Source organism: Dromaius novaehollandiae, chromosome Z (genome assembly GCF_036370855.1).
Source record: "Dromaius novaehollandiae isolate bDroNov1 chromosome Z, bDroNov1.hap1, whole genome shotgun sequence".
Lineage (NCBI taxonomy): Eukaryota > Metazoa > Chordata > Aves > Casuariiformes > Dromaiidae > Dromaius > Dromaius novaehollandiae.
Window position 1 is genome coordinate 23,723,004 of NC_088132.1, and position 23,959 is coordinate 23,746,962.

The 23,959-nt window shown below is 38.3% G+C and overlaps 1 long non-coding RNA gene across 8 annotated transcripts in view; it reads right to left on the reverse strand.

Annotated features, from left to right (window-relative positions):
- Positions 1-23,959, reverse strand: part of LOC112981886 (uncharacterized) — a 43,625-nt gene that overhangs the window by 7,344 nt on the left and 12,322 nt on the right. For 4 of the 8 annotated variants that reach the window (XR_010386144.1, XR_003258842.2, XR_010386143.1 and 1 more), the window contains exons 2-4: positions 6,546-6,756; positions 4,574-4,646; positions 433-571 (exon numbers count right to left, since the gene is read on the reverse strand). This is a non-coding gene — a long non-coding RNA (uncharacterized LOC112981886). Of the gene's footprint in view, positions 1-47; positions 236-432; positions 572-4,573; positions 4,647-6,545; positions 6,757-18,683; positions 18,722-22,069; positions 22,484-23,959 lie in introns of all 8 variants that reach the window. The other 4 variants (XR_010386141.1, XR_010386145.1, XR_010386140.1 and 1 more) reach the window with 4 other exon arrangements.

The following is a 23,959-nucleotide window of genomic DNA, read 5'->3' on the forward strand; positions in this document are numbered from 1 at the left end:
CTGGTCAAAGAAGTAACTGGGCACCTCATCATCTTTTTAAAGCTCACCTGTAAGTGTGCCTCTGCTGAGTTAAAACATATTATGTTGAAATCAGCAGCACTATGTGTGTGCTTATCATTAAGAAAAGGGATAACTGCTGTAAGAGGCTGGACTCCTTTGGTCAAGTCCATTTTCAGAGAGGCACTTTATCCAAATTCTCTTCATGCTTTCTCAAAGGTGGTAATGTTTTCCATCTCTATAGGATCAAATGACAGGACAACATGAAAAGAAATGGAAATCTGGAAATTAATTCTCATTTCTTCTTCCCACAAGCTAAGACGTACTTGGAGAAAAAAATGTATCCTTAGGCACAAAGAGGGCAGCTTTATCACATTTCCTGTCCTTTCTTTAAAAATTCATGTTTTATTACTTTCTTAATACCTTTTTCCTTACCTTTTATTGTAGAGCTTAGCACATTTAGTCATATATCCTTCCCATTCTTCTTTGTTTCTAGGTTTCTGTTTTGTCAGTCTTCTTCTGTCTTCCCAATTTTCCTTTTGGATGCCTCCGTATCTCCTCTCTTTTTAAGTTTCTAGGGGGGGAAGAAAGGAAAAGCTCGGGAAAAGCAAAGAAAGTCAACAGTTTTTTAACAATTTCTTGTCATTATACTGCTTTCTGCTTCTGCTATGGAGGCAAATACATCTGTGCAGCAAGCCTTCTCCAAAACTCCATACTGGAATAAGTTTTAGTTTGGATGGTTCACTGGAACAAATTCCTGTATCTTTGTCATTTTGTATTACTACAGCATTGACACTTTGGCATATTATGTCTAAATAAACAGACACAGTTTTCTGTCTGATAATCCTTCATGAAACCAAATTACATGGCATCATTTGACTGGCCTTTCCAGGCCTGCAGAATGTTTTTTGTTAAATATGTTATTTTCCGACTAGCCTGAAGAAATAGAGTTGACGTGTCATTGAAATATGCAGTCTGTCCACTCAGCTGTCAGCTGTATCATAATATCATACTAAACAGAACATGTAGCTGGCTGACTAATCAGTATTTGCTGATAAAAGTTTGTAAATTGTGAGAAATTAATATTATTCATAAATATGGCTAAAAATACATGCTTTGTCCATGTTTCTAATTAGGAAGAGCATAGACGGAGAAAAACTATTCTTCCTAAGAAAATCTTATTTCCTTAAAAGGAAATTGAATTTTAAATTCCATTTTGTTATTTCATCTTTTTTTCTTTCAGCCATGACCAAGAAAAATATTCCAGTGACTTTAAAAAATAGTAATAACTTTAAAAAAATCAAGGGATAAGGTCTTTGCTTAATCATTAAAAATTAAGTTGCCTCTGGTCAAGATATTCCTGGCTATAGGGGCGATGAAAAAAGTGATAAAAGCCTCTCATAATACCAATAAATGCTATCATTTTATTTTGCTATATTAGAACAACTGCTCTAGAGAAGGCCTCATATTAGACATGATAGATGACAGAATTTCAGGCAAGTCTGAATATCATTTCTGGGCAAAACAGCTGGTTAAAAAATAGAACAAATTTACCTCAAACAGTTAATTGGCTCACAACTTACCAGCTGGCTAAATCAAAGATCTTTGAAGAAAAGGGGGTGCCTAACAATTGTATCATGCAATAGCTGGTGGATAGTTGTAGGGAAGTTACAAAAGTTTGGGGTTTTAAAAAATAAAAAATGCAACTGCCTAGTATTAGCAGCCCATAAATGAATGTTATGGTTAACCTACATATTGCTTAATAATGCTAAAGTGACTATTGCTTATGCTAAAATGACAGTTTATTGGACAGACACAAAAAACAAATCAGACTCAATACATACAAATAATTTCTCATTTATTCAAATATGGCTCATAACTGCCATTCATGTGCAAAGCATGACTAGACTATTAAGATCAGCAGCTTTATTTACATTTGCAAAACACAACATGTATGTAAGGAAACAGGTGGCTTACGTAAAGAACTTCAAGTAGGCTTCTCTGAACGTAAATACAGTGTAAATGCCATGGTAAAGACTATTATGGTAGCGAGGCCTCAGGACATCTTTTTTCTTTAATACATAATTTAGTCTCATGCATATATAATGGAGATATAGAAACTATTCTTAATAAGAGACTATTTCTGTGTAGGCAAAGAGGAACAGTATTACGTGAATCTTTCTAAATACAGTCCACCAGCTGTTTATCGAAGCTAAGGCTGGAGCAAAGAACCATTCTCTCTTTCACCTTTCAATTGAAAATACCTAACATTTAAGAGAAACTTCAGTTAATAGGAGAGGAATGATTAGCAAAACTAGGATCTGCCTCTCCAAATCTTAATCATCTCTGCATGTAGGAAGTATTTTGGTCCAAAGAATCTGCCATGTTTAAAATAAAAAACAGAGACAGAATTGCCTTAAATTTTCTTCCACAGACTCCCCTCACCCTCTAAAAAATCCACAAATACTTCATGTACCATGTACTTCATGGACATCAGTCCACAACATTTTCTAAGCATTCATTAGTATTATTAATTTTGTAAGGCTGTGTTATGGAAAGCAATCAGCACTGCTTGCGAGTTCCTTTGATTTGATATCTCAAGCAGTAGATAATAATGTTATTATTTTAAATTAAGAGCTCAATCATTTGTTCATTTGCACATGTATGCCTTACATTACTTTTATTCCAGGCTACTTGATGTAAAAATCATTATTCTTTTTATGTTATTATGAAACCATGGACATCTACGAGGTTCAAGTTTGCTGTTACAAGGTTTTTTTCTTAGGTATCTGGCAGTTGTCAAGGCTTTTGAAACAAGCATGATAAATCTTTTTGTTTCCTTGTCAAACAGTCCAAACAATTGTTTTATATGATTGAGTCACTAATAGTCTTAAATCCACATCAGTTTTAAGCACGGAAGTAATCATTTTGGCTTCAGCAATTGAAGTTATGTGTTGAATCAACCAGTCCCCATTCAGGTAATATATAGTCATGCAAAATTGGAGGAAAAAGTCATATACCCTCTCTCCACAAAACAGTATAAAATTCTTGAACTTAAAATAAAACCTGAAGTTTTTTCTGAATACTATTCACAGTTATTTGAAAACCAAGCATTAAATGTCTGGTTGTCAAGTAGGAAAAAGAATTCAGTGTCTGCAGTGGTATGACGGCAAACAAAATGAGTGGGGGAAAGACCACAAATGGCTCACTCATGGCTATATTTTAACTATGCCTGCCTTATGCTTTTCCCTTAGGAAAAGGGAGGGTTGCTATTTCTGTAAGTCGAGCAGCTTGCCCATAAAATTAGTTTCTGTTTGTATTGCACTGACCCCCATCACAACAGAACTGGGTCAACAATGACAACATTTGAAAAATCCTTGCGCAGTGTACAAAATTAGTGGTGTTCCTTACTGAAATACAGTACTTGAGGTACTAGCAGAAAGACCCTTTTGTCTCTTCATGTGGATGGTTTGATTGTCGCTGTGTTAGTAGAACAGTCTAGTTGGCAAATCACAGTTCCTTGTCAAGCAGACAGAAATCTCACTACAGCGACAACTGGGAGTTTAAGCAGTGAGGCGAAGACTTTCTCATCCCTGTATGAGCTCTCCCAAAGCAGGATCATGAGTTATCAGGCAGTTGGCTGCTGACCCTGTTAGGCCTGCCATGCAGATTAATAGGATTTTAAAGGTCTTAGGCCTATTGAAAAGTTGCCATTCATGGGGGAAAAAAGTCTGTAAAATAGAACTTGTTATTACTTCTGTGCTTTGAAATGTTCATATTGATTTGCTATGCTCCTGTTCAGGACAGTATTTTCAAGTTACTGATTCCATGTCAGTGTATAAAGGCACTAGCTACATGTATGGACCTGAAACGAGAGAACACAAGCACATACTGACAGACCTGAGGAGCTGGGGTCTTTCAGTGTGTGCTTTGGTAATCAAAACAAATACTCAGAGCAATAGCATATCATGCAATAAGTGACTACTACCAAGCTGTATTGCTTGGGTCCATACTATCTATTGCATAATTTCACAGGTACTTACTTTGGATTTCATTGGGAAACTTGATGGAATAGCTGATGCAGAGCAGGAAGTTTGACAAGTACCATACATGTAGCTGGTGCCTTTATACACTGACATGGAATCAGTAACTGGCAGCATGTTTTACAATTGCAAAACATGCCTTTAAAGAGCTAACACTGTGCAGACAGTATGGTATGGCCTCATTTGCTGCCTAATCCTGACTTTTCCTCTAAATAGTCTCACCCATGCTTTTTTGATTTTTTTTACAGAATATATTTACCAACTTTCAACGGTTCTAGAGAATTGGTATTGTATAACAGGAAATTGCAGAGATCACCTCTTGAAATTCTGTTTCTAAACATGAAGAATGTAATTGTTTTATGTACGTAAAGAGCATGTCATGCAATTTTTAAATGAATTGTTACATGTGGATAATCTACCTAGTACAAGAAAAAACTATTACTTAACAGTTTACAGCAGTTAATGCATGGTCTTAAAAATGCAATCTGAAAAACATTATTTAAAATATTCATATAATAATTAGCATTTGGTACCTTGATCACTTCTGTATTCACATCTGGCTTTCCCAGGCAACAACTATTCCATAGCATTGCTGGAGCTTGAGATCTGTGAAAACAGTGGTATTGTAATAACTGAAAGCAAAAATAATACAAGCAAAATGAGCAATTAATATGAATATAAATTATGTTTGTACTATTGCATAAAGTTCAAGAAAGAATGCAAAGGAACTGGAAATCTTTATACATTACACAGTTGCATAGTCGGTACTACTGAGATTTGGTAGCAGGATTTACGTAATTGAAATATTGAAATCATTGGTGGAAACCTATTTAGAAAGGACAGGTTGGTAAAATGGGGACAGTGGTTGATTTTACACAATTATTGACAGCTCAAAGGTCAGATCTTGACTCTGGTAAATGACTGGATAAATCACTGGTGGAAAACTTTTTTAAGACAGTCAGTTCAGATTTAAAAGCCAATGCATTAAGATGCTCATCTCTTCTCTAAAACATCAAAAAAACTCTGTTATCCAGAAGTGCAGTTACGAAGATATGTGCTAGAGGACTTGAGTCAACACCACTGCAATGGCTTTGGACTTTCTACAGTTCCCAGATGTCACTTCCTTTGCTACCAAAGCAGTGTAAAAAGTGAGCAATTCTGTATGAGGCCTCATTCTGTTAATGCTGGTGTAAATGTAATTGCTAAATTATCAGTAAGTGCCTTCAAGTGATCAATGACCTGTTAATGTGTTCTGTGCAAACGAACACATTACCCTCTAGTATTATATGCACTTTACACTATGAAATCACTAGTTTCCCCAAGAAGAGATTATTATTGCAGGGGGACATTTATGAGAAAGTGTAAATAAAACACAGTTATGCTACAATAACTCTACTAGGGAAATTAAAAAAAAAAGCTCAAATTCCTTACTTTTGAAAAAATGGCTACTTCCATCAAACACACCTTATTACAGCAACAAAGGTCTGAAGCATATGTGCAGTTCAATGTCTAAACAACAAAATATTTAAGGATAAGCTTAACTTTTTAGTTTTCTCTATGTTTTTTGTTTTTTCTACTGACTTTATTTTTCATCTGTTTTTTTTAATCAAATAATTTTAAAGGGTACACTTTCCAGAAAAAGTTGGTTTTTTTGTGATAATGGGTAGAAGAGCTAGAAAGTCTTACTGAACAAAACTGCTGGACAGTCATTTTGAATGGAAAAATCAAGATATTTGATTAAACCCCCAAAGCAAAAATATTCTAGTTGAAGGAACAGAATGTCTGGGGGTTATTGTTTGAGTTGTTAATGTGCCTGTTCCCCCATATAGCTTACATTCCCCAAATAGATTAAATATCCTTAAAAGTCTACAGTTATTCCACAAGAGGGAGGTAGTCATGCAAGTTGTGGTGCCAACCAGGAACGTGGCTCAGAGGAAATAAAAGCTATGAGGTGCCTAAATTAAAGCTTCTGCAAGACACTAGGACTAAATGGGCAGTTTTCAGTTACTGGACAAAAGGAGGTAGAAAAGCAGACAGTTTTGGGGAAACCTTACAGTTCTTTATCTTATAGTTTCTTTAAAGAGACTAGTGAGAAAAAAAAAAACAACATCTTTGAGTACATACACATTGGAAAAGATGTGTTATATATAACATACGCCATATATTTTAGTAGGTACTGAAGAACAGCTAGGCTCATAGAAACTGTATTTGGCTTCATACAAGGATGTTTGTCAACTGCAATTGGAAACACATTCATTCCAGAGCCTAGGTGAGAATATGAAAATAATATATGAGTACCGGAAGATTGTCTGCAGGAAACTAGTTGCTCAAGTATTGTCTCTGAGTAACACTGTCTGGGGGCACATTTTCCATGAAGTTTATTTTTTGTTGTCATTAGAGAATACTAAGTACATAAAGAACATCACTTGAAAGTAGCTGAAATGAAGTCTGAAGGCCAGTGGGCCTCACTGGGTTTGGGTAGGATGAGGGGAGGAAGATACACACCATTGAATTCAGTCAGGCTGAGAGGTCCTGCGGAGGTGACGTCGGCAGAGGTCTTGCACCCTGAGCATGCCTTCCCGCAGACTTCTCTCGCTTCCCAGTCATAACAAAACTGAGCTGATGAATCATGACTCTCTTGTAGATGTTCTGCCCTGCTTAGCCACAACTCAGCAAAGCCCAACAAATGGCAATGTATAGCAAATATGTTCTTTGCCTGCATAACAAAAACAGGAACATATGAGTGGCTTGGACACATGCCCAACTCCATATAACACATACATTAAGGCAGAGGCAGCCCTTAGTCATCTAATCATGCTTCCAACCTTGCCTGATGAATTTGCACATGTAAATATTATAGCTGATTTGAAAACCTTCCAAAGTTTTGTTTTGAGTTATAAATCAGATCATTGGAATAGCGTTCTTTAACAAAAATCACTCGAAGTGTATTTATTTTCCTCAAGAGTTACACGAGAAGCCCTCTTCTTCCCTCACACCTCAGAAATCTACATCTCAATCTTTGATTGGGGGTGAAATGGGACAAAAATGCTTTGTGATGAAGCAACTAGTATGGGTACCACAGAATTACGCAGTTACAGCTTAAGGAGTAGCAGATCTCTGTTTGCTTGTTATCAATACTTACTCCGGAAAGAAGAAATTCATCCCACTTTAAATGGTCCATACTATGTCATATAGTATGTAAGGCTCTTAAAAGTAAAATTGTGTATATTGCAACTATCTCTTTTTTTATTTCACTAGAAACATGGTTAGACATTAACCTTTAAGTGGGATACAAACAGAGTGTCATATGGTCAAATTAATCATTGCTGCATAAAATACTAACTCTCCACAAACACAAGTTGTAAGTCAGTTTTGAGATGCCCAGATACCTCTGGACTGCAAGAAATTTTTAAGAAAAAAACCTTCATCTGCTCAGGCAATTACTCAGTTTACCACAATTTATATTCAAATGCAGGTCTTTGAACAAAGCAAATGAATATGCTGATGTTTCTTTAGCTCTGCAACATATTCAAAAAAGCAACTAACAGTTTTGGTTCCTCTGACTTATCCCCTAAGAGCCCAGGTCACTACTACAGAAAGGATTTGACTTCCAGGTAGGTCAGAAGCCTTTAACAATTTATCTTATATCTGTCACTGGCTCCACTCTCACCAAGGGATACGGAGGAAGAGATAATGTAAAGCAACAATCATTATATGAACTTGTAAGAGGAAACTCAAAGGTAGAAGGGCTCTCAAGCTCAAAGCTGGGGAAAGGGGGCTACCGAGTCAAGATAAGACCTTAATATAACTTTGCTAGGCCTGAATAAATAGATTCAACATTGTCTGTGGCAAGAGAAAGACTAGCTGTATTGTTGGCATAATTATAAAGCCTTAGTGTATTTGTAAGACCACAACAAAATTGCTGGCATGCGCTGTCATGAACAGATTTAGCAAACTGCTGATTTAACATAATTAGTAGAACATAGGATAGATAATGCACTAGCCGCACAGTTAAGGCAGCTACAGGACAAATAGTGAAGGCAGCAGTCTCCAAGTCAGTTTCAGGGAAGGGACTCCCCTGGGGAAGGCTGCAGGGTGAGGACACAGTGATGGGAGGACACTGTGACTGGTTATCTTTGGGTTAGCTCCAGAAGTGACTCAGAGAAATGATGAATGTCTGGAAAATTAAGGAAGCAAAGCACAAAGGGCCAGAGGTCACAGCATCTTGAGGGGATAAAAGGACAGCTCAAAGATGATGAAAGGGGGTCAGCAGACGAAGATCAGTGTTGAAGACCCCAGGGGGGGAGAACTGGCTGCTATGGAGGCAATCCCCCTTCCCAGGTCACCCATCAGGAAGTCCCAGGGCCCCTGTGCCACAAGTGCAGACCCTCAGGGCCAAGAGAGGGGTCTGGCGGACTTTGACGCTTTAGGAGAAGTCAGGGATCTGGGAGCAGCTGCCATAACCATAATGCTGTACTACAATGCTTCCACGACTGCTGGCTGCTAAGCTCAGTTATCTTACAATGTACTTCTAAACCATAACTGTAGCCGCTATTGCCATGCTTGAATTATTATATGTTACAGTTGTATAAACTGTCAAACTGCACAAGTTGTTAAAGATCATTATATAGACCTGACACAGTCACAGCCTTTTTCCTTGCTGGATGCCCTGCTTGCTTCTGCCTCCCTGCTATCAGAATTCCTCTTGCTATCCATACACCATAGTTAATTCTCAGGACAAGTTGTGTAAAAATATCTGATGGTGCCTTCTCCACCCATTCCTGGAGGCATCTATAAATTATATCCCCTTTACTGTGTCAGCATGTGGAGTGACATTTCAACATGCCAGAGTGGGCAGACAGTTTGTAAACAAGTTCTGCCTTTCCAAAATGCCCCAGGTGGTCTAAAAAGGGAGATGTAAAACCATCAACCTAAAGAAAATTATGAAATGAAAAGACTAATGGAAGAAGGTGTGCCTTGATTATCAGGGATGGACCTATTGTTTTGTCCCATTGCATGTTAAGTTAACCAATTAATTCTAAATAACTAGAGAAACTTGTTTTGGTGGAGAAGTTGCAAATACTGACGTGAATATCAGACTCAAATGTTTCTTCTGTGGACAGATGTGTTATTTGCTCTAATCTATGAAGACAGTTTCTTGTTGCATAAAGACAATTAAAAAATTTACAATAATGTGGAAAATTTTCTAAGTGCCAGCTAGATTTAACAGTTCCCAGTGGCTTGACTGAATGACTCTTACGACTACTTTCTGGGATGGTTATTTGGAGGCTATTACACTGATCTTGTAGCAAAGCTCAGTGAGTAGGAGCCTGGGGCTTTCCAATGTACAGTCCTTATTCCTGCAACAAATTTGTCTTTGCTGAGTTTTCCACTTGCCCAAAGGTCCTCTAACTGAAACCCTTCCCATTCCAATGCTGACACAGATCACAAAGTAAGAGGAGAGTCAAGCTAACCAAAGGCTGCCTCAGAGAGTAATGCCAATGCCTGAATTTTTCCACAACCAACACTGAGAGTTTTGGCTGCAAAACTTTGGCTCCATCTTCAACATGATAATGGAGCCACCAGTTGCTAATAGCATGTGTCCCCTGCCTGCATAAAGGAGAGAAAATTTGGCCTTTTGGGATGTTCTCCACTCTTTTTAGATGGTAAAAGAAGGAAGGAGAATGTCCTGATAGTTTCAAGTGCTTGAGAAGAGCCTGGAAAGCTCATGGAAAACCCTTGATTTATTCAACAAGTGTTCCTCTGTACTTCTCCTGGATACATAAGACGCCATATTAACATTTAAGTAATCTCTCCAGTTTCTTAGGGAACACTGAAAGACTAAGTTATGTTTCCTTTAGGATTCTCTACACACGTACGGCTTTTACTGTTCTCGTAAACAATACAAAAGTTAAGAGAAAAATAATTGAATTCCGCACTGAGAACTACAATATGCAATAGATGCTGCAGCTGTAGGAATTCCTACCTGAAGAATTTTCATCCAGTAACAAAGAAAGATTAAAATGATTACAATGGAATCTGGAAAATATAATATAAAAGAGCATTCTGCCTACAAAAAAAGAAAAAAGAAAAGAAAAAAAAAGAAAAGAGAGAGAGTCTAAGCCATCTGGAGGTGGATATAATGTCTATTTCTGCTAGACAGATTAAAAAAAAAACAAACACATTTTAGGTATAATTACAGTTTCATCATGCAAAGATCTTTGTGAGCTTGATACTCTTTCAGTCTTTATCATGAACCCCACCATCCATAAGAAAAGGCCCAGTGCCCCAGCTGTATCCATCCAGCATCTGCTATAAGTATAGGGAATGGAAGCTTGGCCTCATGATGAGCAGCTGCAAAACAGAGGGTTGCCCGACCTCTTTGCTTCCCTCTTTCCAAGGGAGATTGTGGTAGTCAAGCACTGCCTGGGCACAGCAATACAATAGCCCTATCCCCTCCTCCCAACGAACCATTAACTTCACGGATGCTTTGTGTCAAGAGATTAGCAAAAATGGCTAGGTCATACCTTAAAGGGAAGCTAAACTGATGTGTTTTAAAAAGGCAGCAAGATCCTTTAGATCTGTAAAAGCATTATTTTTAAATTGAAATAGTTGAGGGTTTATAAATTGATGATACCAGGTTTCCTTCCTGAATACTGACAATGTTAAAGAGTGTCCTCTTGCTTTAACTAAAGCCCAATACATCACTGCACATTCGGCAAGTGTCTTGCTCCACGTATTTCTAAATTTCTGTGATGCTATTTATGCTGCAGTTTACCACCAATGTATTTCGTAAATTAAAAGCATCAGTAATTGTATTTATCAGGTCAATTAGATTTAATAACTGGAACATGCTTAAATTCTATATACTGCTTATACTGGAAACATATATATATATATATTTAATAGTCAGAGGAACCATTAGGACCACTTTGGAGTGAATGATACAGATAGCATGGTGACTACAAATAAGCAGAGTGGGTGACAGGAGCAGAGACCAAAATACACACCCTCACTTGTTTAGGAAGGTTGCTACGTGTTCCTTCTAACAGTATCTTATGGCCATGTGTATACACAGCATATATGTATGTCTGTGTCATTGTACACAGATAAGAATAATAATCTTTAAGTGGAGGACTATCCTTGTGTTCTATTTCAAAATCAAACTCTAATCAGTTGGTTTGCAGTGTCATACATAGCATATCTGCAGCCATTTTTCTTCCTTTAAACCACCCCTCTTTTGATAACAGTGCTCCTCAGGCACTGCCATAGCCTAGGGCTTGAGCCTGGAAATGAAGTTTATTTCCTTGCTTATCTCTTTTTCCAGTACTGGGCCTTTTTGACATTAGCCTAACAGAGAGAAGGGGCCAGAGACAGTGTTGGGAGTTGCATGTGCTACAGCTGTGAAGCTTGTCCTATGGTTTGTCATTCTCAGTCACCAATGTCCCTGGCTCCTTCAGCTCATGACAAATTTCCTCCACCACTCCACTGCCAGACAGCATTTCCTGGCTTTCCTGAGGAATCCATCTCTGAAGGAAGATGAGTATTAGATTATCTGTTGTGAAGAACAACCTTAGCACTTCACCATTGGAATTAGTTTAGTTACATGCTCAGGTTGCTCCTTTGTCAGCTCGCTTACCTGGCTCTATCATCACCAGACATATATGCATAACATGTAATTCCTGCACATCTCCGCTGGAAAACAGATGCAAAATTGACTTCAGTGAGTGTGCAAAGGGGTACGGCTTTAAGGTGAGAGACTAGAGGTAGTCATGATGTTTCAAATCTGTGTGAATTTGATCCATGCTGATATTAAAAAAAGAAAAAGAAAAAAAAGGTGGTCTGTGTTTTTCTATGGCTTTTTGTCTGGGGAAGGGGAAGAGTACTGAATTCTCCAACTGGAGGGGGGAGAGGAGAGCAGGAGCCAGAGGCTGATATTGCCACCCGAATCAGGTGAGCAGCAGGCAAAGTGACTGGCCAGAGTGCTCAACTCTCTGCGGTGGTTACCCTTTAGTTTCTGATGTCAATAATATATCTACGTTGGGTCGGTCTTCCAAAGCCACAATTACCAGTGATGTCAGCACAGCTACTGCATACAGCAAAAATGCGAGGCACTAATGGGCTGAAAAATTCCTCTTTTCAAGTCTCTATTTATAAGCCATCTGCATGCGTGTCTGGCTGTAAAATGTATTTTGAACAGAACTTTGTTTATACCTTTTACTAGGTGCCTCAGAGAGTGTGATTTCAATAGCATGATGATTGCAGATAAGCAAAGTTGATGACAGGAACTGAGCCTGTGACAGAGATGTGGATCTGTTTAAAGAGAGAATACTTGGCAATACATGAAGGAGTGGAGAGGGAGAGAGCAAAAGCTGGGAAGATTTATTACTATAAGAAAACCGTTCCTCTTTTTCCAGAAGCACTTGGTCACAGATTGCACAGGCTATTTATCACTCTTTGTGATAAATCCCACACATTGCTGCTACTGCATTACAAATAGCAGTTCTTTAGCAGAGTCCAAGCCCCTTTGGGATATTTCACCCTGCTGTTAAACTGCTGCTTCAAACAAGTCATCCTGTGAACAGCACAGGCGATCAAGCCCAGTTTCCTATGGCTTGGTGTGCTATGTCTCATTTTCCTCCTCTTCACAGTCTACCATCCTCTCCCAGCCAGGGACACCTCCAGTCCTAGTGGGACGCTTGCTGTGACCAAGCAGAGGGCAGGCACATAGCCACAAAGACCCTGGCTGGCCATGACAGCAATCATTGATGTCTGCAACCTGTCTCTCGGCAGCATCACTATCACTCTTTCTCCTCTGCTTACATGAAGCATATCTGTGAGCCCTGCCAGAATTGCTGAGTTTAGTCAACAGGTCATTAAGGAACAGATGAAAAGAATAATTAGTACAGTTGTTATTAAGCAAGGTGGCTTCAGCTTTGTTTTCTTAGGGAAACTAGGCTAAACATACAGAAGCAGTGCTTGCACAACAAAAACAAGTGAGGTGGGGAAGGGAAAAAGGGTTAGAAAGCTGCAATCTGCCCAACAGCCTCCCTGTGCATACGTTGCTTCCCGTGATGGAAAAGGAGGGTGTGATTCTGCAATACCACTGTGACTGCATCTAGTGTTAAGCACTCCAGTTTTGCTTCCAGTAGGATTCAGCTTAATCCTTTCTTGGTTAGGATGTTACTAATCATCCTTCCCTGTAACATAACCAGTCAAGATCCTTGTCATGACCAAGCTCCTGCTGACACTTACTTTGCATATATGTCCTCACAAGGGTAAAAAGATGCTATTTCTGATCAAGAAATGTATCAGCCATTTGAGTTGATAGTGGTTTGCAGAAAATTTGATTCAATATTGTTAGAAGAGGTTTTCCCATTTAACCACTAAGGGTTTCCAAAGACAAGGATACATGGGATAGGTAAGGCAACTACAGACTATTCCAGGTCAGATTTATACTCAAAAATGAAATCTTGTCCTGTCTCTCTGACATCTCTTTCTGTATGACTGTCAACTCAAATTCAACAAGGTTTTGAGCCATCTTTCTGTCCCGACAGGCTTTTCCCACTTTCCTTTCTTTATACTTACCTGTCACTTAGGCTCTCAATTGATAACATAGAATTGTAAGTGTGAATCTACTCATCTAAAACTTGTGCAGTTGTGCTGTGTAATGCCTCTTCCTCGAAGACACGCCCATTCCAACTGGCATATTTCATTTCTTCCAGACTCTTAAAATGTCACACTTTCATCACAATATTATCTTCTGTGACCTCAGCAAACAAAGGTTTAAATAAACCCTTTCCTTCCAGAACACTACTGCTGCAAAAAATCATCTTCCTAGATTGGTGCTTAGACCATCTCACTCTTTGTAACATTACTCTGGTCGTCTTTTTTTGCTCTGACCAAATACAAACAACTTCTTTCCCTTGTCAAGGTTCTTCATGTTCCAGTCCCTACCTTTCCTCTCCCATTTAATATCAGTAGAGTGACTGACACCGCAGACTAGCTCCCATGCCAGAGTTTGCTCCAAACCCATTTCATTTTCAGATGAACAGCTTCAGGCCTTCTCTCTCATTGCCCTTTACACTTGGGAGAGACTCGGAGGGAAGATCAGCAAACCACACCCATGAGATGTACCATTACCTATATCAGACTAGTAGCATGATAGCTGCTTCTTCATGTTTGCATGCCTGAAGCCATGCTGCTGTTTGTCAGCTCTAGAAAAAGACTATCATTATACTCCATGTTTGCACAGGTTGTAGCACCAGTAAGTTTTCTTAGGGTCCCGAACAATACAAACAACAAAACCCAGCAAGAGAAGGAGCTCATATCTCTTCAGGCTGTTATCCACTGGTGTTCACAAGAGTTGTGCTTACTGCTGGAAGAGCAGAACAGAGCATCTGCGCTTCTGATTAAGAATTATGATCTTATGAATTCCGTTTTGCACCACAACAACACTCACTCACATTATTAACTTTAAGTCCTACAGCACTTTTCACAAGCTTACCTGTGAAATAATGTCTTTGTACTTTAGTTATCATGAAATTCATTACATTGGACAAATTCACATTTCCTAAAATTAATTCCAACAAGAAATAGATTATTTCTTTTAAAACATCACTACAAAGCCCTTATTTCAAGGTAACTTTGTATCAGTGAAACTTGAACCCCCCAAATATGTAAAGAGGAAGCAAGTTGTTTTCTCCAACAAGGGAAAAAACGTTTTATCCTTCCAGCTGAGTTTTTGTGTAGTTCTGTTTGAATAAAAGCACAGGTTGTGCTTTTAGTGAGAGGGCCACATAGTATAAAGCAGGAGAGGGCTGGGAACAAAAAGTCTGGGCCTGTCACATATGAATTCAGGCAAGCTATTTTGCTTCTCTGGTCCTTATGTTCCTTCTCCAGAAAATGTAAATATTTGCAAAGCACTGTGGTCTAGGGAGGATAATGTGCTCCATGAGCACCAGTTAGCAGTTATTATGTTTCTGACAAGTCAAAATACCTAAGAAGGCAAAGAATTATGGCGAAGTACCGTTACATCCAAAACAGGGCTATGAATTCATCACACAGTTATGTGGGAAGAAAGAGGGACTACGGGATAATTGGCAAAGGGTAGAGAAAATACGTAAAAATAAAGCACGTGAACTTCTGCACATGCCATTGTTGAAACACTCAGATACAAACTCCAACCAACCTTTTAAATGTTTCAAAAACATTATGTCAATCTTTCCATCTCCCCCCACGCAATGCCTCAAACTCCTATGTGGTCTCTGTCTTCCTCCATAATGCATCACTAATAGCTAATCACCATTGTTATCACCTGTTATCAACTACAACATTAGATCAGTTCCATCAAATGCAGACAGTGAAGTCAGCATAAGGCATTCAAATGATGACTGAAACAGTTTGCTATGCAGAAAGGGGTTGGTTATTATATCACATATTTAAATTTATAGGTCCAGTTCATCTTTAGCTAAATACCTAGTTATTTAACAGCTGTTATGAGTCAGCCAGAGACAGGATTAGTTAAAAAAATGTGGTGGTAAAAAATGCTTTAATCTTGAGCTACAATAGAAGAACAAGTCTGGTCAGGCCAATCTAATAAAGCTGGCTCTCTAGTACTACTTAGGGCGATATCATTGTTCGTACAAAACAAGAGATGGTTTGATATAGTTAATCCTGTCATCTTCATATTAACCCTATGAATTTCAAAAATGGCTGGATTAGAGTTTTCAGGGTATGATACCATGCTAAAACATTTTCAGATAAGATATTTTTGCAAATGGGAACTATAGAAAAGTGATTTATCACATTGCAAATGCATCATACTGTCATGACTCAAGGGTTTTGGAGTTTCACATCATGGTAATATATAAATGATTTCTTGCTAGTATGTCTTCACATCACCTCTGCAGTAATGGAGACACTAAGGCATGAAGTCAGTGTCCCAGTTTTTGTCAGTATCCTTTACTTCTAGCTCAAAAGCATAAAGAGAATGAAAAGCCATCAGAATGGCTCTTAGGATATCCTAGTTTCATGGATTTCCAATGTAATATCTCTACCTTGTGCTTAACTCAACTTGACAACTGCTGATACAGTCTGTGAAGACAGCAAGGCTGGAGGAGGGGTAGGTCCAGCCACTGCTAAGCTGTGACTTTTGAACTTGAGGTGGTCACCAATGCCACCAAGATATGTCAGAGCAGCCCCAATGCAACTCAGATACACTGGTATGAACACATTGACTTCAAATTCTCTCCAGTCTAGAGAAATGGGGTTAATAACACTGGCCCAACATAGCTGTGATGGGTAGGTGTCTAACATCTCTGAGGTGCGAGGCAAAGTTTCAAAATCATCACAGCACACAAATAGCCTCAAGGCTGAGGATCTGTCAACTCTGAACCCCTACAGCCCATAACAGTACTGCCTTTGAAAAACTTCTGTAACAGCTAGAAAATATGCCAAAACTCCCTCACACAGAGCTGAACTCCCACCCACTTCAGTAAGGTTAGCTCACTAAAGTTCCCATGGAAGAGATCCTAACATTTTTGGTCACTTATTCTGGGACCAGTTCTTTTTTTTCCAGATGCCAAAGTACCCCTAAAGAAAAGCCAACTTTTCCTCACAAATATTAAAAAAAAAAATTGCTTAACCAATGTGCAGAGACTATGCAAGGAACATGCTACTAATTGGAAGCTAATTAAATACAGCTGAGTTGCTACTCATATATCTAAAGATGTGTTAAACTCAAGCTTTGGCTACCTAGGCAATTTCTGAAATCTCTGGAGCATACAAGAAGTGAATGACAAACCAGACAAAAGAATTATGAAAATAAAGCGCTAAGGCAAGGAGAAAGTTTCTGGGAAATCGCAGAAACTGTATAGTCTGTATGCCACTTGTTTTTAGCTTTTCCATTTACTACTTGGGGAAGAGCGTGCCAGGAAGGAAACTGCCTGCAGTCAGCAGACTGATTTAAATTCAGACAAATCAAAAATTCTTGTAATAAAAAATCAATTTTAGTTTGAATGTAGACACATTGATTTTTTTTCCTTCTCATTAATATTCTAGTCCTGTCACAAATGATTTGTCACATAAGATGTGTCAGAATTATTCATTTTGTATAACGACAATAATGCTAGAAACCTGCAAGTTATATGAACTTGCACACAGTAAGACAGATAATGGTGAATTAAAACCAGCAAACCTATGCTTTTTAAGCAGGAAATTCAGCTCTGTTCCACAGTAAACCGGTAAGCTTGAGGGAAATGACTTAAAAACTGTTCTAAAAATAGGATTATGGTGTTTTTGCAAAAATGCGTACCTGTAACATCACATTTCCTTACTGTTAAGAATTTTGGGATGCACTCAGAAAGCCTGATTTGCAGCCTTGAGTATTTCAGTGGCAGTTTTGCTATTGGTTCCTGTCCTACAGATGTCCCCCACATGAAATTTAATGTATTAGATGGAAATGCAGGACAGTACTGGAAGCTGATTTAATAGTTTAACATATTTCTACATTTCTAACACTTCTACATTTGCAACTGAAAAGAAGTTCAACACATTGAGTAGTTTTTAACCTATTAAGTTATCATCCAAACTTTTGATGATGGAGCTTCTCGAAGACAAATAATAGACACCTCTATTCACCGCTATCACCCATTTAAATCAGATTTTATTCTTGTCATGGTTCCAGAAATTACTTACAATAGCAAGTAACAAGCAAAGAGTCTAGGCTGTTTTCTATGATTTTTTAAGGCTTTAATTTTGCATCTAGAAACAAGTAGAGAAGGAGAGAGGAACAAAGAAAAAATAGTTTTTTTTAGAACACAGAAGCATATCCTTAAAGCAGAGTATGTGTGTCTGTCCTCTGTTGAACAGGGACAGACATAAGGGTACACTTATACACTTTGCTACACTTTACCTAATGACCAGCTTGTTCTTAAGAGATGCTTTCCAATGCACAATTTTTAGCATACTCAGTTTCAGTATATTCCAAATTTGAAACTTTTCCTAGTTTTAGTCCAGTTCTTTTTAAGACTATAAAGAAAAAGATGTTATCAATGTCTTAACTGAAAAGATGATGGTTAAGAACATTATTAAAAAGAAGGCACATCCTCAATTCTCATGGAAATTTCCACGGTTTCTTAGAGAAAAGCACGAAGCTGAGCAATTAAGTGCCTGAAACATTGATTCAGATCCCATGATTTAATTAACAAATTACATCTTTTTAGGACTTTTCACAGAATCGTAGAGGAAAAGAAAGTAGGTCTTTGATTAGTCATTCTAAATTATCTCAGTATTGGAATTGTTATTTAATGAACCCCTCTGATTAATTTTGTTTCATTAAATTACAAGATCTGAATCATACTATGAGACCTGTATAGACTTACGAATCTTAAGTAGGAAGGAATTTAGTCCCGTATGCGTCAGCTTGACCTGTAAATTATTCATCTTTTGCTAACGTGGTTGTGGGTTGTTGATTTTTTATCTTAATAATAGTCATAGCATCATATGGCTGAAATCCTGCTGTCTTCATCTTTAGCCTGGCTTTTTAAGATACCGGTTAATACATAGCACTGTAATTTGCAATCCCTTAAATGTACTGACGACCCTTAAGATAAGTGATTTTCACACAAAAAAGGTACTTACTTTGGTTTGGTCCACATGGAATTTTTTCTTCATCATGTCTGTTTTGGTGAGAAGTGCAAGTTACAAAAAATATGGTTAATTCAAACAAGTTACACGGCGAGAGCCTTTAGTGTGGTTACAGTTATAACGGGATAAAGATGGGGTTTTGCCTTCCATTATCAGAGTAGTTATGGTGATCTAAGCATTTTTATCTCAGTGCAATTCTGATCAGAGTTGTATTGCTTTATCTCTCCCATTAAGTAGTTAGACACACAAGTTCATTCTGGATCAACCTAGTCAATTTATGTCCCAGGAATTAAATGAGATACTGAAGCATAGTTGTCGCATAGCACTGTAAAACTGAAGATTATTCTGAGTCAGAAAGCTGAGGCATTCACAATAAATACATGTCCCAGAAAGCAATACAAACTGGCACTTGATCCATTATCATCCTGATACTTTTATCCTTGTTCATGTTGAGTAATAATTTATCACACTGCTTTCAATTCAGGTACTTAATAATCTAGTGTGAAAAAAAAGTAAGGGTAAAGGAAGGAGTTCTTACTGACAAAGTTACTCAGAGAAATATATGGTTTTTTATTTCTTGGAAAAATTCTAAATTTAGCTTCTATATTGTTCTTTTACTGCAATAGACATTTCTTAGAACTACTAGAATTTACATCATTTTGTACTTGGAATTACTAGAATTACTAGAATTTACTAGAATTGCTAGAATTTACTGCATTGTGATTAAGACTATGTCCCAATTAGAAGACAACAAGCTACCTCATTTGCGAAATAAAATGCCTATGATACTCCACAAGTTCACATCAAGACGTGTATGCTTGCAAAAAAAAAAAAAAAAGAACTTTGGAATAACTTTATGTGTGTTGCTTCTTTAATTTAAAAAGAATTTTCCTACCCAAAAAAGAACATATCCATAAACACAAGCTACTCGTATAATTCTCCATTCATAACACCACACTGAATGTATTTGTTCATGAGGAGAGTTTACTGTCAGTGCCTTCACTGTCAGCTACTGCCAGAACAATACCCCAAATTTCTATCATGTTTGGTCCTGCGTGGGTAATTAGAGTTGTATTCTTCTAAATGCCTTTGAGTCACTCTCATGCAACATTTAATAGGGGCAGCTTTAAGGGTAGGCAAAGAAGTTAGAGTGACAAAGAAGCAAATTCTTAAACATGAACCAGGTATTATTCACCAGAGAAAACTGTTTCCTGTCAAAATGATTCATTTAATTCATGTAGTATTTCATAGGAAGTTTAATGGGCAGGAAAGTGAAAAGGGCCTCATTCTTCCCCTTTTAAATAGGCTTCAGCAGGTTACAAAGTATATTCAGAAAAGTTTTCTAATGTATTGTGTATTACATGAGTATTTGATTTTGCTATTCACAGTTCATTGTGAATCTACTGGAAGTAACAGTTCACTGTTTTTGCCTCTTCATAAAGATTTAGGTTTTTTTAAAAAAGGAATTTAGTTCTAAACAAAGCTTGTACTAAAACCAGTAAGAAATTATTTAAGTTTAACTTCCATTCTATAAAGACTAATCCATAAGTAGATCATACTATTCTAACACGGAAACTAATACCAAATATGACTTCAGATTTATATTGCTTCATATGAATGCTTTGTTAGAGTTCACCATATTCGTCTGATTGATACACAAACTCCATAGTCCGCACTGCTGATCAGCCATATCAAGCACTTGACGTTGTCTTTATCCCGCCATTGAGCAGTAATATAACACAACTAATCGCAGCTCAGTAGCAATCCAGCCCTGCACTTCCAGGTGCTGCCCGAGTGCCCTGAGAAGGGTGGCACGCCAGCCCTGGCACCCTCCAGCCTCTGCAGATCAGCTTTACACACCACACTGTGAGCTGCAGTGGCAAAGAGGCAGTTTCATTATCCTGCTTTAGGCAGAAGAAACCGAAGATTCAGAAGAATAAGGAAGATTATGCAAGGAGCCTGCAGCAGAGAGAGGAACTGAACTGAGATCACTCAAATTCAACTAGTGTTGGGGCACAACTGTCCATTCCTCCCTTTTATAACTAAACAAAGGCAACTACCTTTTCTTGGCAGTGTACAGCTATCAACTGTACTGGACCATAACACGGCACCAGGTCCAAACACAAACTGCCACAATCCGGCATGTAGTCTGAAATTTTCTTTCTCTTAATTGGAGATTCAAAACTTTTGGACAACATCTCCCAAACCGTTCAGCACAGGATTATAATGGAAACATTTTCCACAGTTTTCACTGCAGAGCCATTACTGTAGCTTCAGAACATCTAACTGTCCCAAAACCAAGTTAATGCTGCCCTAGGACACATTAAAGTCATACAACAGTGTTTTCCCTGAGTGGGTGTATTTAGCTCATTTAATAAAGATTGTGCCTGCACCCCTTTTTTGGCTACCACACTGCTCAGGGATAGAGAAGTTTAATAGCATATTAGTCATCTGCCCAGAGGTGAAGTATTTCATAATGAACCGAAAAGCCAGCAAACTGTGTATATGTGTGTGTTTTAATATTACTGTGCTCATACTAATGAAATTTATGCAAAACACATAAACTGAGTAGTATACATCTGTAATGTGACTGAAAGATGTTGCAGGTTGCATGAGTGTAAGCTGTTAGATTATTTATTACATGTCAAGTTTGTTTTTTCCTTTTAATTGCTTTCCTGGTATTTTGAAGTTATTCCTGCCAGTCAGTATGAAACCACTAGCATAAAGGTCAAGAAAAACTGCACATTTTTGCCTGTTATACAGTATCCTTTGTCTAATGCAGAATGCAAATACGGCATTAGAGAGGGAATACCCAAAGCAGTAGGCAGTAAACTTCGATTTTTTTCATCTTTTAAAAAATATAATGCAAACTAGGTGTGTGTACAAGGGAGAGGGAAGTAGGGAAGGACAAAGTGACTCAGAGGACTGGCAGTGGAATAAAGACTACATGAAAAATGAGTTTCATTTGCAGGTTTAAGGATGAGTGACGGCATGGCTAAACTGCTTTCTCACCTTTCAAGCCCTGCCTGATACAAGCACAGCCTCGTGGTATGCTCCAAAGTGACCCTTGGGTGCTGGTGGCATAGAGCACCATGACCACTGCCGCTGCTGCCCTTGTCCACGTACAACAAAGAGCTCCTGCCCCTAGGGTAACAGCAGTGGCAAGCACCAGAAACCTTGTTTCCCCATTGCCTTGGACTTAGTGTAACTGTCCCCACTACCGTGTTGTAGTTCTAACTCCAAGGAGAACAGCAACAACTCTTTTACACCAGTGGGTGTTTGAAATTAGCTCAGAGGCCATCAAGTCAGCAAGTGGGACCATCAAATCTGCCTCCTCTGTTCCTTCTCATTAGCTGAATTCCTTCCAACCCGTCTCCTACCTGAGTATTTTATGGTATGACTCCCCCTCAAAAGCCTTGGGAAGAATCATTCTCCACAGCTCCATGGAAACAGCTGTTTATTTCAAGCTTTGCATGGGGGCTCCAGGCCAGGAGACGGCTCCTTTCAGCTGGAATGCGTCCCCCATTGGAGGGATTACTCACAACGCCTGTTTGTCAGGCAGGGGCTGGATGGCGGTGTGCTGCCTTGCAGGTCTAGCACTCCTCTTACAAGTACAGATCTGTGAAAGTTGGCAGGTTCCCTGCCTTTATGAACAGCAATCCCCAAGCTGGATCAGCAAGCAGGCAGCAGCCTGAAAGTGTCCACCAGTTTGTCTGGCCTTCAGTTGGAGGTATCTGACACAGAGTCAGGGACAAGCTTCCAGGGTGGCTCCTGTGGCCTTGAGTTCTCTGTGACTAGGAAGGAAAAAAAAAAAGAAGAAGAAAGAAAAAAAGAAAAACGGTCTTCCAACTTTGGCTTAAAGTCTTTTAAAACTCATTGGGAGTGCCTTGGGCACTAGACACTAAATGGACGTCTTTAGATTTTATTTGTCTGGATTTCTATTGAATAGTTTTTAACAGGACTTTTAACAGCAGGTTTATTGTTGCCTAGGAACTTAGTGATTAATAAGCAGCATAAAACCAATGGTGATTATTAAGTTTCCTCCAACCATCTTTATGTTAAACCTTGTCTTGTTGGCAATGTGCAAATAAGAAGATGCTACGACTTAGCCTGGAATAGCTTCTTTCTGATACTAGTGCACAATGCTTTGCAAAGAGTAGCTGCAAATTATTTTTGGAAAAGAACAATAAAAGCTCCAGATCCAAAAGAACACTCAAGTACAAACTTCCTGCAGCTCTGCAAGTGCTAAGACTAAGGATGTGCTTAAATGCACTACTGGACTGAGATATGCTCGTACAAATTATTTCCATACTACCATATTTGAGCATCTTCAATCAGCTTAAGTCATGTTTGACATCATGAGTACAATATTACTGTACTTCATTACAACTGGTAACAAATATCCTCATTGTCAATCTGCTCCACAGTATACCTATCTATTTTTCAATTGTCCAGAACTCATGTTTTGGCAGAAGCAGGCTTAGAAAATCCAGAAAACTTTTTTTAGTTGATTTTGAATTTTTCAAAATCAGGTCTGCCAATCTTTGTACACTTTTCAGTCAGTCTCAACACCCACAATCATGAAAGTTTGAATGAAGATCTGACATTTTTGCTGTTTTTGAGATCTGCATAGAACCTGTTTGCAAAGATGATAGGTTTGATCCTGGAAATGTCTCATTCATGAAATTTCAGAAAACTTAAGTTTTGCTGTCCATACAGGGCAAAGCAAACTCACTCAACAAGGAGAAAGTAAGATTCCTTGGCTTATTGTGAATCATCTTGCTGAAGGCACATCGGGGCAGAGATAAGATATAAATTTTTCTTTTCAGAAACCAGTGACAAATATGTAACACTATGAAGAGAAATTATTTGCTTTTCATGTTAACATGGTATTTCTGAAATTCTAACCCACCTGCTGCTGTTCTAGAACAAATATATACAGAATATTTGACCTAACTGGAGGGAAGTTTGCTATTCTGATTTTTAATTATTGCTGTTTAGCAAGAGTCTCAAAGAAAAATCTGTGCAGCATCAAAGCACTATGCTACAAAGAATGGGCCTGATCCTGTTACGCATCAGCTAACATCAGAGATAAATCTTACTGACTTCAAACAGGATTGACAATAACCTGTGCTTCTCTGACTACTGTTTACTAATAGATCATTTTTTATAAATTATGCACTCCTACTAACGTAAATTACTTTCACTGCATGTCTTTCATTCTTTGGCAGATCCCTCAGTTGAAGCCTACAGGGAGCCTGGCTAACATG